This window comes from Papio anubis, chromosome 16 (assembly GCF_008728515.1).
Source record: "Papio anubis isolate 15944 chromosome 16, Panubis1.0, whole genome shotgun sequence".
Classification (NCBI taxonomy): domain Eukaryota; kingdom Metazoa; phylum Chordata; class Mammalia; order Primates; family Cercopithecidae; genus Papio; species Papio anubis.
Genome location: NC_044991.1, coordinates 61,877,121 through 61,893,899, shown reverse-complemented (window position 1 = coordinate 61,893,899; position 16,779 = coordinate 61,877,121). Strand labels below are relative to the sequence as shown.

At 44.8% G+C, this 16,779-nt stretch overlaps 1 protein-coding gene across 9 annotated transcripts in view; it reads left to right on the top strand.

The window, feature by feature from the left end:
- The first annotated feature begins 3,798 nt into the window (after nucleotides 1-3,798).
- Nucleotides 3,799-16,779, top strand: part of NCOA6 (nuclear receptor coactivator 6) — a 118,013-nt gene continuing 105,032 nt past the window's right edge. For 4 of the 9 annotated variants that reach the window (XM_009216271.4, XM_009216264.4, XM_009216267.4 and 1 more), the window contains exon 1: nucleotides 3,870-3,978. The gene's annotated coding sequence lies outside the window, so the exon portion shown is untranslated. Of the gene's footprint in view, nucleotides 3,979-16,779 lie in introns of all 9 variants that reach the window. The other 5 variants (XM_009216263.4, XM_017944872.3, XM_009216265.4 and 2 more) reach the window with 4 other exon arrangements.

Below are 16,779 nucleotides of genomic sequence, written 5' to 3'. Positions count from 1 at the left end.
GGTTGCCTGTGGTTCTCTTTGCTCCTCTCTGCCCTCTTGGGCCCAGTACCTAGCATTGTCCTTAGGATTCACAAACGCAGCAAATACTTATTGAGCACCTACTCTGTGCCAGGCGCTGTGCTATGTGCTGAGGAAACAGTGTTAAACAAGATGGATAAGGTTTTCTTCCTTATTGTGTCCATAGTCTAGTGGCAAAGACAGGTAATAATGACTTAGTACATTCTATTGAGGACAAGCACATCGTGCTAAGAAAACCTGTCTGGGAATGGGTCAGGTAAAGTATCCTTGGAGTAGCCCTGTTTGAATTGGGATCTGAAGGCTGAGAGTTATCTAAGTGGGGAGAGCATTGCAGGCGGGTGATCAGCATGTACAAGGGTTCTCAGAAGGGAGGGAGAACAATGTGTAAGAAATATCACTGTAGTTGCAACCCAGAGAAAGGGGAAGAGGGCCCTGAGATAAATCTAGAGATGTGAGGAGGCCAACATTTATTTGACTTTTATCTTAAGAGCAATGTAGAGCCATCAGATTTTTTTTTTTTTTTTTTTTTTTTGAGACAGAGTCTCACTCTATTGCCCAGGCTGGAGTGCAGTGGTATGATCTCAGCTTACTGCAGCCTCAACCTCCCAGGCTCAAGCAATCCTCCCATCTCAACCTCCTGTGTGACTCGGGTCACAGGTGTGCAGCACCATGCCCGCTATGTTTTTGTCTTGTTTTCTTGAGACACGGTCTCCCTTTGCCACCCAGGCAGGAGTGCACTGGTGTTATCTCGGCTCACTGAAGCCTCTACCTCCCAGCCCATGTGATTCTTGCCTCATGCCTCAGCCTCCCAAGTAGCTGGGACTACAGGTGTGCACCATCATGCCCAGCTAATTTTTGTATTTTTAGTAGAGATGGGGTTTCGCCATGTTGCCAGGCTAGTCTCGAACTTCCGAGCTGAGGTGATCCGCCCACCTTGACCTCCCAAAGTGCTGGGATTACAGGTGTGAGCCACTGAGCCCAGCCATTTTTGTATTTTTTGTTGAGACAGGGTTTGCCATGTTGCTCAGGGTAGTCTCGAACTCCGGGCTCAAGCGATCCACCTGCCTCAGCCTCCCAAAGTGTTGGGATTATAGGCACGAGCCACTGTACCTGGCCACCATCAGATACTTTTAAGTAGGGTAGTGACATGATCAGATTTCTGATCATTAGAAACATTACTCTGACAGCAGGGTGGAGAATAGATTAGAGGGCGGTCAGGGTAATGCGAAAAGATGGTGGGTATCCCAGTTCAAGCACACTGTGTGTACTCAGTAAATATAGATGGAATGAAAGGGTTCCTGACTCCCTTTCTTCTATGGGATCAGTAGGACTGATCTGTTTAATTAGTTTACATCTACCTGCTCATCCTCCATCTCCTGTGATGCTCAGAACAGACCCCTAACTCCCATTTTACAGATAAAGAAGCTCAAGTTCAGAGAGGCAAGGACAGCTATCAAGAGCAAAAGCCAAAGACAGCTACCATACCATCCAGCAATCCCACTCTTAGGTATACACCAGAAAAAAGGAAATCAGTGTATGGAAAAGATCTGCACTCGCATGTTTACTGCAGCCCTATTCACAATAGCCAAGATTTGGAAGCAGCCTAAGTGTCCATCAACAGATGAATGGATAAATAAAATGTGCATATACACAATGGAATACTATTCTGCCATTAAAAAAGTGAGATCCTGTCATTTGCAACAATATGGATGGAACTGGAGGTCATTATGTTACGTGAAAGAAGCCAGGTACAGAAACACAAACTTCACATATTCTCACTTATTTGTGGAAGCAACAAATTTTTTATTTTATTTTATTTTTTTTGGGACGGAGTCTCACTCAGCTGCCCAGGTTAGAGTGCAGTGGCGCAATCTCAGCTCACCGCAACCACCATCTCCCAGGTTCAAGAGATTCTCCCATCTCAGCCTCCTGAGTAGCTGGGATTACAGGCACTCGCCATCATGCCCAGCTAGTTTTTGTATTTTAGTAGAGACAGGGTTTCACCATGTTGGCCAGGCTGGTCTTGAACTCCTGACCTCAGGTGATCCACCCGTCTTGGCCTCCCATAGTGCTAGGATACAGGTGTGAGCCACCGCACCCAGCCAGGAGCGAAAAATTAAAACAATTGAACTCATGGAGATAGAGAATAAAAGGAGGGTTACCAGAGGCTGGTAAGGTTAGTGGGGAGGTGGGTGAGAAGCGGGAATGACAAAAGAATAGTTACAAAGAATGTATAAGACCTAGTATTTGCTAGCACAAGAAGGTGACTATAGTACAAAACAATTGGCCAGGCGCGGTGGCTCACGCCTATAATCCCAGCACTTTGAGGGGCTGAAGCAGGCAGATCATGAGGTCAGGAGTTCGAGACCAGCCTGGCCAATATGGTGAAACCCCATCTCTACTTAAAAAATATACAAAAATTAGCTGGGTGTGGCGGCAGGCGCCTGTAGTTCCAGCTACTCAGGAGCCTGAGGCAGGAGAATCCCTTGAAACAGGGAGGCGGAGGTTACAGTGAGCCGAGATCGCGCCACTGCACTTCAGCCTGGGCGACATAGTGAGACTCTGTCTAAAAAAAAAAAAAAAAAAAAAACCACAAAAACCACACACACACAATTTAGCTGTACATTTTAAAATAACTAGAGTGTAATTGGGTTGTTTGTAACACAAAGGATAAATGCTTGAGGTGCTAGATACCCCATTTACCATGATGTGATTATTACATGATGTATGCCTGTATCAAAATCTCATGTACCCCATAAATATATTCACCTACTACGTACTTACAAAAATTTAAAAAATACATCAGTGTAGTGTGGGAAAAAAGAAAACAAAAACAAAATTTTTTTTTTTTTTTTGAGACGCAGTCTCGCTCTGTCGCCCAGGCTGGAGTGCAGTGGCTGGATCTCAGCTCACTGCAAGCTCCGCCTCCCGGGTTTACGCCATTCTCCTGCCTCAGCCTCCCGAGTAGCTGGGACTACAGGCGCCCGCCACCTCGCCCGGCTAGTTTTTTGTATTTTTTAGTAGAGACGGGGTTTCACCGTGTTAGCCAGGATGGTCCCGATCTCCTGACCTAGTGATCCGCCCGTCTCGGCCTCCCAAAGTGCTGGGATTACAGGCTTGAGCCACCGCGCCCGGCCCAAAAGATTTAAAAAAAAGAGTGAAAGCCAGATATGAATCCAGGCCTGTATGACAGACGTCAAGGCCAGTGCTGAGGAGGCCTTTCTACATTTGGGAAGTGGGGAGGGGCCACACTCGTTCGATCAATAATTCTATTTCCTGAGCATTTTAGCTTGCTAGGGAGGTAATGATGGGAAAAAGAAGAGAGGGATTTAGAGGCAAATAATAGTGAAAGCTTTTGTCTATATCCCATTAAGCTTATTATTAGACACTATGTGTCAGGCACGGTGACAAGTGCCTTCCATGCCTACCTCCATTTCCTCCTCACAAGAACTATGCTTTTCCCCATATTTCAGATGGGTAAACTGAGGTTTGGAGTTGCCATTTCCAAGGATACTCAGTGCGCTCGCAAAAGGCTGTTCGGTGTGTGTTTCCCCAGCGGGACTCACTGGCGAGAGAATAGCACTGGGAAGCCGACAGAGACCCACGAGATCCCAGCACTAAGCACACAGCACCCAAGCGAGCTGGCGCGCACTCCACCTCGCGCTCCCGGGGACGTCTGGTCACGTGGGCAATGCCCCGCCCCTCGAGTCCGCCCCGCCCCCTCTGGCGCTCCCTCCCTCTTTCCCTCCCTCCCCCTCCCTCCCCGGCCCGGTCCGGCCCATCCCCCTCCCCGCCGGCTCCGTGAGGCCCTGCCGGGTCGGGCTGCGGGCGGCCGGGCGCGGGTGGCCGGACAGACGGGCGCACGCGAGGACTGACGGACGGACGCACGGAGGGCGGCGGGCACGCACGGCCGGGGCCGGCGCTCCAAGGCCCGCCCGGGAGGGCTGGGGCCGCGCTCAGGTGAGACGACGGCGGCGCGGGCCCGTAAGGGGTGGGCCCGCCGGGTGTCCGCGGTCCTTGTCGGGCTGGCTTCGCGGGGAGGAGGCGCCGCCCGGGCCCGGCGCGGGAAAATGGCGCCGGGCGACCGAGTGGCACGGTCTGAGTGCGGGCCCGGCCCGGAGCCGCCCCGCCCGCCGCGCTGTGTCCCCGTCGCCATGTTGGGGAGCGGGCCCCAGGCCTGCGGGCGGGGGCGCTGGAGGGAGCGGCGGCCCGGCCGGGTGGGGAGGGTGCTGGGCGCTGGGGCCGGCGCACTGAGGGAGTGCAGGGCTGGCCGGGGTCTGCACGGGGTGGCGCTCCAGGCCCAGGGAACAGGCGGGAGCCAGTAGTGGGGTCGTGGTCAGGGTCGTAGAGAAGGAACACTGGATCCGAAAGGAACCAGGATTGGGGTCCATGGGCTGAGAGGATGGCAGGACGTGGAACTGGGTTAGGCCTTAGGCGGGATTAGAGCCCTAGTGCAGGTAGAACCTGGTGATTGGGGTGAAGGCATGGGGGCCAAGCTTAGGCTGTCAGGGCTGGAGCAGTTCTTTGCGGGGAGGGAAGGAGGTGATTGATGAGGAATGAGGGCCCTTTGGGTACAGACGCTGGTATCAGATTGGGGCAGTCCTTGGGGTACTGGGGCTGATTTGCAAAGCTGTATAACTCCCAAGGCTCTGAAGACTTACGTTCCAAGCATCCTCCACCCCCTATTGGGGGAAGCAACAGGAAAAAGGAGGTGTTTGATGAGAGAAAAGGGGGACAAAAGGGGACTGAGGTTTGGGTGCAGGAGCTGACCGGCAAAAGAGGCACAGAGAGTGGAACTGGTTGGCAAGAAAGGAAAGAACCTTTATCAACTTAGGGAATTGTGTGTGTCTTTAAAAGGAGGGACCCGGCTGTTTGGGGGCGGTGACCCAAGGTGTCTTCCCTGGAAGGGGACAGCCCACAGCTTAAGAGCAGGGTCACCTGGAGAGGTCATCCGAAAGGCGTTATTGAAGCCAGTAAAATGGTGAAGAAGAGTGAATGTATAAAAACTACAAAGGCCTGAGAGATCAAGTAAAGATTTCAAATCAGGTAGTGATTTTAGCTGAAACAGAAAGGTAAAGTTGACTTTTCAAGATCTTACAAGTTAGTAGCAGAGGGTCTACTGGAAATGGTCAGCTGCCTGCTCACTAAACACATTGCCTTAAATGAGTTTGCTAGCTGGGAGAAAGGTGTTAAGAAATGAACCATAACATTCTTGTGATGAAACTAAAAGCAAACAAACAAAAACAATAAGAAGTGAAGCGTAACAGTATATACCAGATAACTATTAAATTTGTTTTGTTCCTTTAATGACTTTGGCAATACAAAGGCTGAAGGGAATACAAAAGAGGGTAGGCAGCCAGTTATTTGGTATTTCCTGGCTCATCTCTAATTGTGCAAAGAAGTTGTCTTTGAGACCTTCTAACTTTGTAGAGTTTTAAGAGATGCTCCGGCCAGCCATAGTGGCTCATGCCTGTAATTCCAGCACTTTGGGAGGCCAAGGCGGGAGGATTGCTTGAGCCCAGGAGCTGGCAGACCCCATCTCTACAAAAAAATAAAAAAAATTAGCCACCTGATGTGGCTTGCACTTTTAGTCCCAGCCACTCAGGAGGCTGAGGTGGAAGGATCGCTTGAGCCTGGGAGGCCAAGGCTGCAATGAGCCGTGCTGTGATCGTTCCATGATATTCCAGCCTGGATTACAGAGTAAGACACTGTCTAAAAAAAAAAAAAAGAAAAAAGGAATGCTGCTTCTCTTATAGGTGTTTACCACAAAGGGACACAAAATCCTAAAAAAGAAAAGTGAAAAATTGTAAAGACCCAGAGTCTCTATTTTGTTAATTGAAGTTGGATCATGTTAGAGAAGAATTCAAAGTTCGCATGGGCTATGGGAGAGTTCTGAAGGAAATATGCAAACTAGTCATGGAAAATAGGTCCAGGGCCCCATATAATCAAAGAGAATTAATGAACAGAAAGGTTATGAGGGCAAATATAAAATAAGATTGTCAATACCATATGTATATACCGCAACACAATTCATTTGTTCTGGGTTTTTCTTTTCTTTTTTTTTTTAATTTGTGGAGATGGGATTTCAACATGTTGCCCAGGCTGGTCTTGAGCTCCTGAGCTCAAGTGATCTGCCCACCTCGGCCTCCCAAAATGCTGGGATTACAGGCGTGAGCCACCGTGCCCAGCCTGTTCTGGGTTTTTCTAATGAAGGAAGACCTGACCTTATCTGTGCCATGGACCCCTTTCAGAATAATATTTTTTAGTTGTATAAAATAAAGTACATTGAATTATAAGGAACACCAATTATATGGAAATATAGTTTCCAAAATATACAAATCTAATATTCATATACTTGTTTATCAGCACATTAAGAAATCAGATTTAGTGATGGATCCGATAATTACAATTTCAAAGACGTGGTGCGCATAAAGCCTACTTCAAGATTATATGCAACAACTGTAGTATGATATAAAGATATTTGAGATTTCTGTTGTTACAGAGTCATAGATACTGCTAATACTAGAATGGTATGTTACCTACACTTATATTTGAATAGAATAATAATTTTCAGTTAGAGATTAATAAAAGAGATTTTTTTTTTTCCTATTCGAGTTCACAAACCCCACTGACGTCCTATCTATAGACTCCTGTCTGTGAACCCCAGGTTAAGAAACCCTCCTCCTACTACCAAGCATGTCTTCTATTCAGCAAACATTTACTGTGCCTCAAGGCATTTGCTGCATATCAAGCATTATGCTGGGCTCTGTAGATTCAGAGGTCTTTAAGGCAGAGTCACTTCACTTTGGGTATGCAGCCCTATGAGTGAAGTAGACATATGAGCAATCATAGTTCAGGATGGTCGACACCAAAGAAGAGTTATTAAACATTGTAAGGACATAGAGATGGGTGTGTCTCTGCTCAAAGAATCAGGGAAGGTGTTTTGAAGGGGTGACATTTGAGATATGTCCTGAAAGATACAGGAGTTTGCCAGTAATATAGAGAGAAGGGCCTTTCAGGTAAAGACACGTTTTCAGGGAATGTATTAATAACTGAATGTGGCTGGAGCATAGAATGTGTGTGAAAGCATGGCCAGAGATGATACTAGGAAGACCGTGTTAGGAACCTGGTTGTGAAGGACCTTGCTAAGGAGTTTGGACTGAAACCTCAGCTGAAAGAGGCATTCAAGATCTTCGAGAAGGGAAGTATGGGGTGGAGGTTTAATTTCTAGGAGATAAATGGATGTTCTTTGGAAGGAGGGTAGACCAAAGACCAGAGAGGTAATGAGGATCTGAACTAAGGCAGAGGCTGTGGGCATTGATCAGAGTTAGAATTTGCAGGTGTTGACGATTGACATTGTGAGTGGTAAAAGGGAGGAGTTTTTTAGATTTCTGGTTTGGGGTGGTGGCTGTCAAAAAAGGTTTGAAAAAGTGAAAGGAAAATGAGGGGAGAATTCTCTTTGATAATAAGGGTGAAAAGGTTTTTTTGGCAGAATAATAGAGTTACTGTCAAGTGTAGTGTAGTTTTTGGTTAAGGAAATCAGAGGTGTCAGCAGACATAAAAGACAGGCGAAAACGTGGGAAGTATCCTACCTATAGTGTAGAAATAGCACAGCTGTCTATGTCAGGGGTCAACAAACTGTGGTCCATAGGTCAAATCTGGCCCACCATCTGTTTTTGTAAATAACGTTTTATTGGAATACAGCCACACTCATTTATTTATATATTGTCCCTATCTTCTTTTATGGTACCAATAGCAGAGTTGCGTAGTCATGACAGAGATGTGTTGTGTCAGTTCACAAAGCTGGAAATACTCTTTACAATAACACTTGCCAACCCCTGTTCTATATGTCTGAGGGTTGGATGTTCAACCTCTAATTTGCCATCTAATGTCTATATGATGATGGAGAATGAATAAACGTCTTGGTTCTGGCCTTTGGGCTGGATTACCCATGCACTGTGTACCTGCAGCACAACACAGACCCCTGAATATTTATATCAGTCAGTGATGGCAAGGTCTATTGTTCTGGAGTGTACTGTGTGGTAACTGTGGTAGTGCCAGCTTTACACAGATTAGATAATGCTTGGACTTGTTTTGCTGTTTTTCTTACTGGGTTGTCTTTTACAAAATATTTCTTTATGGATTCTGATTATTAATCCTTTGTTGTTGATAGGTATTACAGATGTCATTTCCCAGTTTCTTGCTTATTTTAAATTTTTTTTTTTTTTTTTTTTTTTTGAGATGACGTCTTGCTCTGTCGCCAAGGCTGGAGTGCAGTCATGCCATCTCAGCTCATTGTAACCTCCGTCTTGCAGGTTCAAGTGATTTTCTTGCCTTAGCCTCCCAAGTAGCTGGGACTACAGGCATGTGCCACCACACCTGGCTAATTTTTGTGTTTTTAGTAGAGATGAGGTTTCATCATGTTGGCCAGGCTGGTCTCAGACTCCTAACCTCAAGTGATCCACCTGTCTTGGCCTCCCAAAGTATTGGGATTACAGTTATGAGCCACTGCACCTGGCCTGTTGCTTATTAAAAAAAAATCTGTTTAAGGTGTCATTTGTTAAAAAGTTCTGAATTTTAGTGTCAACTTTATCAATCTTTTCCTTCAAGATCTGCAGTTATTCTTTGTTTTGTTTTGAGGCAGGGTCTCGTTCTGTCACCAAGGCTGGTGTTCACTGGTGCAATCTCGGCTCACTACAGCCTCAACCTCCTGGGCTCAAGCAGCCCTCCCGCCTCAGCCTCCTGAAGCAGTTGAGATCACAGACATGCACCACTGTGCCCTGCTACTTTTTGCATTTTTTGTAGAGGTGGGGTTTCGCCATGTTACCCAGGCTAGTCTCAAACTCCTGAGCTCAAGCAATCCACCCGCTTCAGCCTCCGAAAGTGCTGGGATTACAAGTGTGAGTTACTGTGCCCAGCCTGCAATTATTCTTTATATTCTGGAATCCCTCTGTTGTTTTCAATGGTCAGATCTTTAATGTATCTGGAATGGATTCTTATGTGTAGTGTAAGGTAGGGTCCAGTTTCATTTTTTTTCCCTACGTATAACCAGTGATCCCAGCATCATTTATTGAATGGGGCTTGCTTTCAAATTGTGAGCTTTTTTTGGTGGAGTCTGTCTGAGGTCCTTATTAAGCACTGCTGCTCGCAGATTGTGTGACCTTGGACAAATGAAACCTCATTGCACCTCAGCTTCCTCATCTTTAAGGATAATAGTAATCTCATAGGGTTTTGTGAGGATTAAATGAGTCAATATACATAACGTGTAAAATAGTGCTTGGCATCTAGAACATGCTCAATAAATACTAGGTGTTCTTTAGCACTACTGTTCATTTCTGATTCCTCAGCACCTGGTACAGAGTAGGGGGCTCACTTTGCTTAATTAAATTGTCAAATTAATTTGGTTTTCAGGTCAATCAGAATGGTTGAGAGTTGGGCTAAGTGTTGCAGGAGATGCTTCCAAGAAGCTGCTTAGTTTTAGGGGCTGCCTTAGATTATCTGCTGGGATAGAACTCTTCTCACGCCATCACTTTTGCAGAGAACTTCTGTAGCAGAGGTTGCAAACTGGCAACCTGTGGTTGGATTTGACCTGTATACATATTTTGTTTGGTTTACACAATATTTTTAATGTCTTAAAAATGTACACAGACTTCTGAGTTTCTGACTTAACCTTGAAAAATTGGAAGATCTGTGAACAGCAAGCCCATATTCACTTATAGCAGTAACTAGCTGAAACTTTTAGGTGGGATGTGTTTCCTAGTTCTCCATAGTCTGCACTGCTCTCTTGCTTTGCAGTTTATTTTTTTTATTTTTTATTTTTTTTGAGACGGAATCTGTCTCTGTCGCCCAGTCTGGAGTGCAGTGGCACGATCTCCACTCACTGCAAGCTCCGCCCCCAGGGTTCACGCCATTCTCCTGACTCAGCCTCCTATGTAGCTGGGACTACAGGCGCCCATCACCATGCCTGGCTAATTTTTTGTATTTTTAGTACAGACGGAGTTTCACAGTGTTAGCCAGGATGATCTAGATCTCCTGACCTCGTGATCCGCCTGTCTCGGCCTCCCAAAGTGTTGGGATTATAGGCGTGAGCCACTGCGCCTGGCCTGCTGTTTATTTTTATGGCCCTGTAGACATTTAATTTTCTGATTCTTACTTTACTGAGGTTTTGAATGTTGTCTCCCCCAAACCAATAAATGACATATTGGGATGGGGGAGGATGGCCATGAATTGACAGATGAATTTGTGGGCAAGTAAATACTAAAATCTATTTCTAAGGATGAGCCATACTTGATCATAATGAATAGAATGATAATTGAAATTAAAAGATGAGGTGAAATTCAGCTTAGCTCCTTGAATATTTGGGCATCTACTATGTGTTAGATACTGTATTAGAAAATTACCACATTGGTGATAGAAAATTAGCCGGCCAGCTTTATGAAATACTCTAGAAGAACTCTTTTTACTTGTAATATGGAGCTCTTATCCAAGAGAGTGGTTGGAGGAGAAAGGAAATATAGGTATTATTTTCTCAAATATTTATTGAGCCCTACCATGTATACTGGAAACTGGCTAGAACTCTGCAAGATACCAGGATGAATCTAGCCAAGGTTTGTATGCTGAGGAATGTCTGTAATGTGTTATGGAGCTGGGATACTAGAGAATAGTACCTGCAAGAGGTGGCCTGTGAATGAAACTGCCAAGAATAGTTAGTATCTTAATACTTGGAGATGAGACAGTACTGTATTTTCAGGCTGAGTGAAAGCGTAAGCACAGAGGTGGATATTTAGGAGATGGTAAAGAATCCACTTTGCTTGGAGAACAAGATTGTTATAAGGGTGTTGTTGGACTTAAGGCTGGAAATGGAGATGAACAACAGCAACAATAATAGATAAAACCTAAAATGAATAAATAAAACTTAAAAAAATTAATAGTAGTAGTGGTTTTTTTTCCCCCAGTGTGCTTTGGGTAGGGTTTTTTTTGTTTTGTTTTGTTATATTTTGTTTTTAAATAGAACCAGGGTCTTACTCTGTTGCCCGGGCTGGAGTGCAGTGGTGTGATTATAACTCATTGCAGTCTTTAATTCCTGGACTCAAGTGATCTCCTGCCTTGGTCTCCCAAATTGCTAGGATTATAGGCGCAAGCCATATGCCTGGTCAGTGGCTCACAGTTTTTGCATGGTTACTATTTGCAAGATAATGTGCTAAGCATTTCATAAGTAGCATTTTATTTAATCCTTACAACAACCTGATGAGGTAGGCACTGGTTTTTAATCCCTTTTTACATATAAAATGAGGAAGAGAGCTAACAATTGACACAGAAAATATTTGAGTCCAGGTAGTCTAATTTCAAAGCTTGTCTTCCTAATCTCTGCATACCATACAATCAAATCATGGAAGGCTTTGAATCTCCATTTCTATTCCAAGCTGGGAAGTTTGGACTTGATTGACTAAATAGTGGAAAGTCATCGAATGTTTTTCACCAGTGATCTAATGAAAGCTGTACATTAGGAAAGGAAGCCTGATTGTGAAGTGTAGGATCGGCATGGGGAGAAAGGAGAGGTATGGAGCTAGTTTACTCTCTTACTTTTCATTAGATTGGATGGGTGCTCCTTTAGGACTGAGCTGGTGTCTGTCTCTGCCTTCCCTCTTCCCTCCCTTCGGCTCCAGTGTCTGCCTATTTTGATGTCTGTCATATTCATTTATTTTTTTAAATGTGATCTTTTTCTACCTCACCTTATTCTAAAAAGGACGTAAAGTGGCTGCCTAGGAGCTCAATAAATGTTCTGAATTAATTAGTAAATAACTAGAGTTATATTTAGATGTATACACAAATGAAATACTATGGCTTTGATGGCAGTAGTAATGCAGCCCTAGGGTTGGTCATATGCTTTATTTGATATACAAGCTCAATAAAGCAGAAGGCCAGGACCACACCTTTACCTTATGATGAATTGTGTATTCTTTGTCAGTTACAATATTCATTATCAGTTAATAAATTAACTATATCAGTTAATATTAATGAGCACCAAATTCAGAGGGTATTCATACTTTAAATAGATATTTCGGTTTGTATTTAGCATTAACCAGCTGCAACTCCCCACTCCTATACACAAAGGCAACAAAAGTTCCCATTAATCAGCTCCTTTAGTGATATTGAATCTATTGAATATCAGTTCAATAGTACCCATTTATGTACATTTTCTTTTTCTTTTCTTTCTTTCTTTTTTCTTTTTTTTTTTTTTTGTGACGGAGTCTCACACTATTGCCCAGGCTGGAATGCAGCGATGAGATCTTGGCTCACTGCAACCTTCACCTCCTGGGTTCAAGGGATTCTCCTGTCTCAGCCTTCCAAGTAGCTGGGACTATAGGTGCACACCACCACGCCCAGCTAATTTTTTTGTAGCTTTAGTAGAGACGGGGTTTCACAATATTGCCCCGGGTCAGGCTGGTCTCGAACTCCTGACCTTAGGTGATCTACCTGCCTTGGCCTGTCAAAGTGCTGGGGATTACGGTGTGAGAGCCTTTGCACCTGCTGCTTTTTTTTTTTTTTTGAGATGAGTCACTCGTGGCTGGGAGTGCAGTGGCGCGATCTGACTCACCTGCAAGCTCTGCCTCCCGGGTTCCGCCATTCTCCTGCTCAGCCTCCCGGTAGCTGGGACTACAGGCTCCCACCCGCCCGGCTAATTTTGCATGTTGCACTTGAGGCGGGGTTTCACTGTGTCCCAGCCCAGTTATTATTTGGTGCAAGCGTGGAAGCCACAGCGCTTGACCTTTTTTTGGCGGAATGGCGTCTCACTCCCTTACTGAAAGCTGGAGTGCGTGGGCGCAATCTTGGCAATACAACCTCACCTCCCAGGTTCAAGTGATTCTCCTGCTTCAGCCCCTCCCAAATGTGACTCCGCCTGTAATCCCAGCACTGGGAGGCCAAGGTGAGTGAATACTTGAGTTCAAAGTTTAAGTTAACATGGTGAAACCCCATCTCTACTAAAAATACAAAAATTAGCCAGACGTGCTGGCATGTGCGTCTAATCCCAGCTACTTGGGAGGCTGAGGCTTCCATCAGTTCTTGGTGCTCCTTGGCTTGTAGCTGCATCACTCCAATTTCTGCCTCTGTTGTCACATGACATTTTCCCTGTGTGTCTCTGTGTCCAAATTTCCCTTATAAGGACACCAGTAGGTCCCACCCTACTCCAGTAACTTCATCTTAATTGATTACATCTGCAGCAACTCCATTTCCAAAACAGGTCACATTCTGAGGTACTGAGGGTCAGGACTAACATATTTGGCAGGAGTGAGATGGGGGGCTACAATTCAACACATAACAGGTAGTGTTTGAGATAACATAGAAGCATTAAATTAAAATTTTTAAAAATGGAAGGGTAAGATTGCAACAAGTGGGGTTAAGGAGAGAGTAACCAAAAGTACATAGGAAAACGTAAGGAATATTTAGGTAATGAAATAGTCAGAAGTCTGATTTGCTGGTGTGTTGAGGAGTTGTGGAGAAGTGAAGCCAGCGTACTTTCTTGGGGCCCTGGATGGCAGGTCTAAGACATTTGAATGTTGCTGAGTGAGCAGTGTGTGGGAGCGGGATGGCACTGCAGAATTTTGAAATGGTAAATAATTGATTCAAGCTTTGAGTAACTGAGTCAAGTTTTAGAGACATTCTAATATGATCAGGTGATCATGGATAAGTAAACACCCTGTAGAAAAACAGATGGTCAATGACTTAAGACACCCAGCCTCCCTTATTTGCCTATGCCGGTAACTTTTGCCAGCACAGTAAAGAGATCTCTCTTCTGTAAAACAACAAACTTTGAGGATTTTGTTAGCCCTCTCTTCTTGGTGAGTCATCTGTGGGCATTGAGAGATAACATCAGCTTTTCAGGGTCTCCATTCAAAAGCCTCCCCATGGATATTTCAGTGTTAATTAGTCATGTCACACTTCATTTGATTTCAGACCGTCTTCAAAATTACTTCTTTTCTTTTCTTTTTTTTTTTTTTTTTGAGACGGAGTCTTGCTCTGTGCCCCAGGCTGGAGTGCAGTGGCGCGATCTCGGCTCACTGCAAGCTCCGCCCCCCTGGGTTCACGCCATTCTCCTGCCTCAGCCTCCCGAGTAGCTGGGACTACAGGCGCCCGCCACCTCGCCCGGCTAATTTTCTTGTATTTTTAGTAGAGACGGGGTTTCACCGTGTTAGCCAGGATGGTCTCGATCTCCTGACCTCGTGATCCGCCCGTCTCGGCCTCCCAAAGTGCTGGGATTACAGGCTTGAGCCACCACGCCCGGCTTCTTTTCCATCCTATTCTTTACCTCTTGGTTTTTCCCTGAACCTTCTTCAGTTTTCTCATAATTTTAAAAAATATTGGAAAGAATTGAAGAAAACTGAGTATTGTTTTAAAATAACAAATAGAATTGAGGAAGACTGTGTATTGTCCAGGCTAACGATGTGCTCTTTTTCTGTGTCTTTTTATTTTTAAATTATTATTATTTAAAAAAAATAGAGTCTTGCTTTGTCACCCAGGCCGGAGTGCAGTGGTGTGATCATGGTTCACTGCAACGTCAACCTCTGAGGCTCGCGATCCTTTCACCTCAGTCTCCTGAGTGAACACGTGGGACTACAGGTGTTCACCACCTCACCTGGCTTTTTTTTTTGGTGGGGGCGGTGAGGTAGAGAATGGGTCTTCCTATGTTGCCCAGGCCAATCTCAAACTCCTGGGCTTAAGCGATACTTCTGCCTCCCAAAGTGTTGGGATTACAGGCATGAGCCACTTGCTCAGCCTGTCTTTTTAATGGTAGGCTATGTTGGCCTTGTCCAGGATAGGACTGTATTTAAATTTTGAATACTCATTCAAATTGTGGTCAGTAATAGCCCTCAGGTGCTTTTCTTTATTTGTGCCTAGGCATTCTTCCTGATTTTATATTTGCATTGTTTATACTTCCTCTAATAGCATGTGTCCCCATGAAATTTTAAAAATTATGTTTAAGGCTGTGCACTGTGGCTCACACCTATAATCCCAGCACTTTGCAAGGCCAAGACGGGTGGATCACCTGAGGTCAGGAGTTCATGACCAGCCTGACCAACATGGTGAAACCCCATCTCTTCTAAAAATACAAAAATTAGCCTGGTGTGGTGGCACACGCCTGTAATCCCGGCTACTTGGAAGGCTCAGGCAGGAAAATTGCTTGAACCTGGGAGGCAGAGGTTGCGGTGAGCCAAGATCATGCCATAGCACTCCAGCCCATACAGTCTTTACTAGTTTAATTCATATAAAGGTTTTTTTAGTCTTTCATATAGCAATATGTTGACATACTTTTCCACACGTCTTTATATTTATCATTTTTAATGGGTATATAACAACTAAAGTTTAAAATACTCTGGTTATTTGGCATTAGGGTGATTTTCAGTTCGTTTTTATTCCTATTTTACAATTCTTTTTTTTTTTTTTTTCCACGTGAGATGGAGTCTTACTCTGTCACCGAGGCTGGAGTGTAGTAGCGTGGTCTTAGCTCACTGCAACCCCCGCCTCCCAGGTTCAAGCAATTCTCCTACCGAAGCCTCCTGAGTAGCTAGGATTACCGGCGTGTGCCACCACGCCCGGCTAATATTTTATATTTTTAGTAGAGACGGGGTTTCACCATGTTGGCCAGGATGGTCTCCATCTCCTGACCTCATGGTCTGCCCACCTCGGCCTCCCAAAGTGCTGGGATTACAGGAGTGAACCACCACACCCAGCCCTATTTTACAATTCTAAATTGTGGTGCTGTAATATCTTTTTAGAAATCTTTTTCTTCCAGTTTTTTTCTTAGAATATATTCCCTAAAATGATTTAATTAGGTCTGAGGCTATCACTTTTTTACGCCACATTGTGGAATTATTCTTTGAACCTTCTGGTTTGCAAGTGCGCAGCTACTAGTTCAGATTGAATTTCATAAATTTTTCTTCTAGTATATGTAATTCTTCAGTTTGTAGGCACGTGTTTTAAAGTGTTTTGTGCAAACTTTTCAGGCGGCGGTGGCTCAAGCCTGCATCCCAACACTTTGGGAGGCGAGGCGGGTGGATCCGCGAGGTCAGGAGGTCAGGGCATCTGGCTAACATGGTGAAACCCGTCTCTACTAAAATACAAAAACTAGCGGGCGTGGTGAGCCTGTAGTCCCAGCTACTTTTCGGAGGCTGAAGAATGAAGCATTGAACCGGGGAGGCGGAGCTTGCAGTGAGCGAATCGGCGCCGCCAACCTGAATAGAGCAGAACTCCGTCTCAAAAAAAAAAAGCTCGAGGCGGTGGTGGCTCCTTGTATGCTGCTGGGAGGCCAGTGGGCGAGGATCATGAGGTCAGGAGATGGGAATAAACTGCTGCAGTTGAAACCCGTCTCTACTTAAAATACAAAAAAAAAAATTAGCGGGTGTGTCAGGTGAAGCCTGTAATCTAGCTGGGAGGCTGAGGTGGGAGAATGGCGTGAACCCAGGAGGCCAAGCTTGCAGTGAGCTGAGATCGCGCCACTGCATTCCAGCCTGGGCGACAGAGTGAGACTCCATCTCAAAAAAAAAAAAAACTTTCAAACATACAAAAAGCCCCAGAAATAACAGTAGAGTGAACCACCCTTATACCTACCATCTATATTCAACATGTTGTCATATGCTTAATAACGTTTATTATGTTAAACCTTTTAAAAATAAAGATATGATACTATCCCTTTAATATTTTAGCACGCCATCTCCTTACAAGTAAGGATATTCTACATAAACACAATACCATTATTAACAC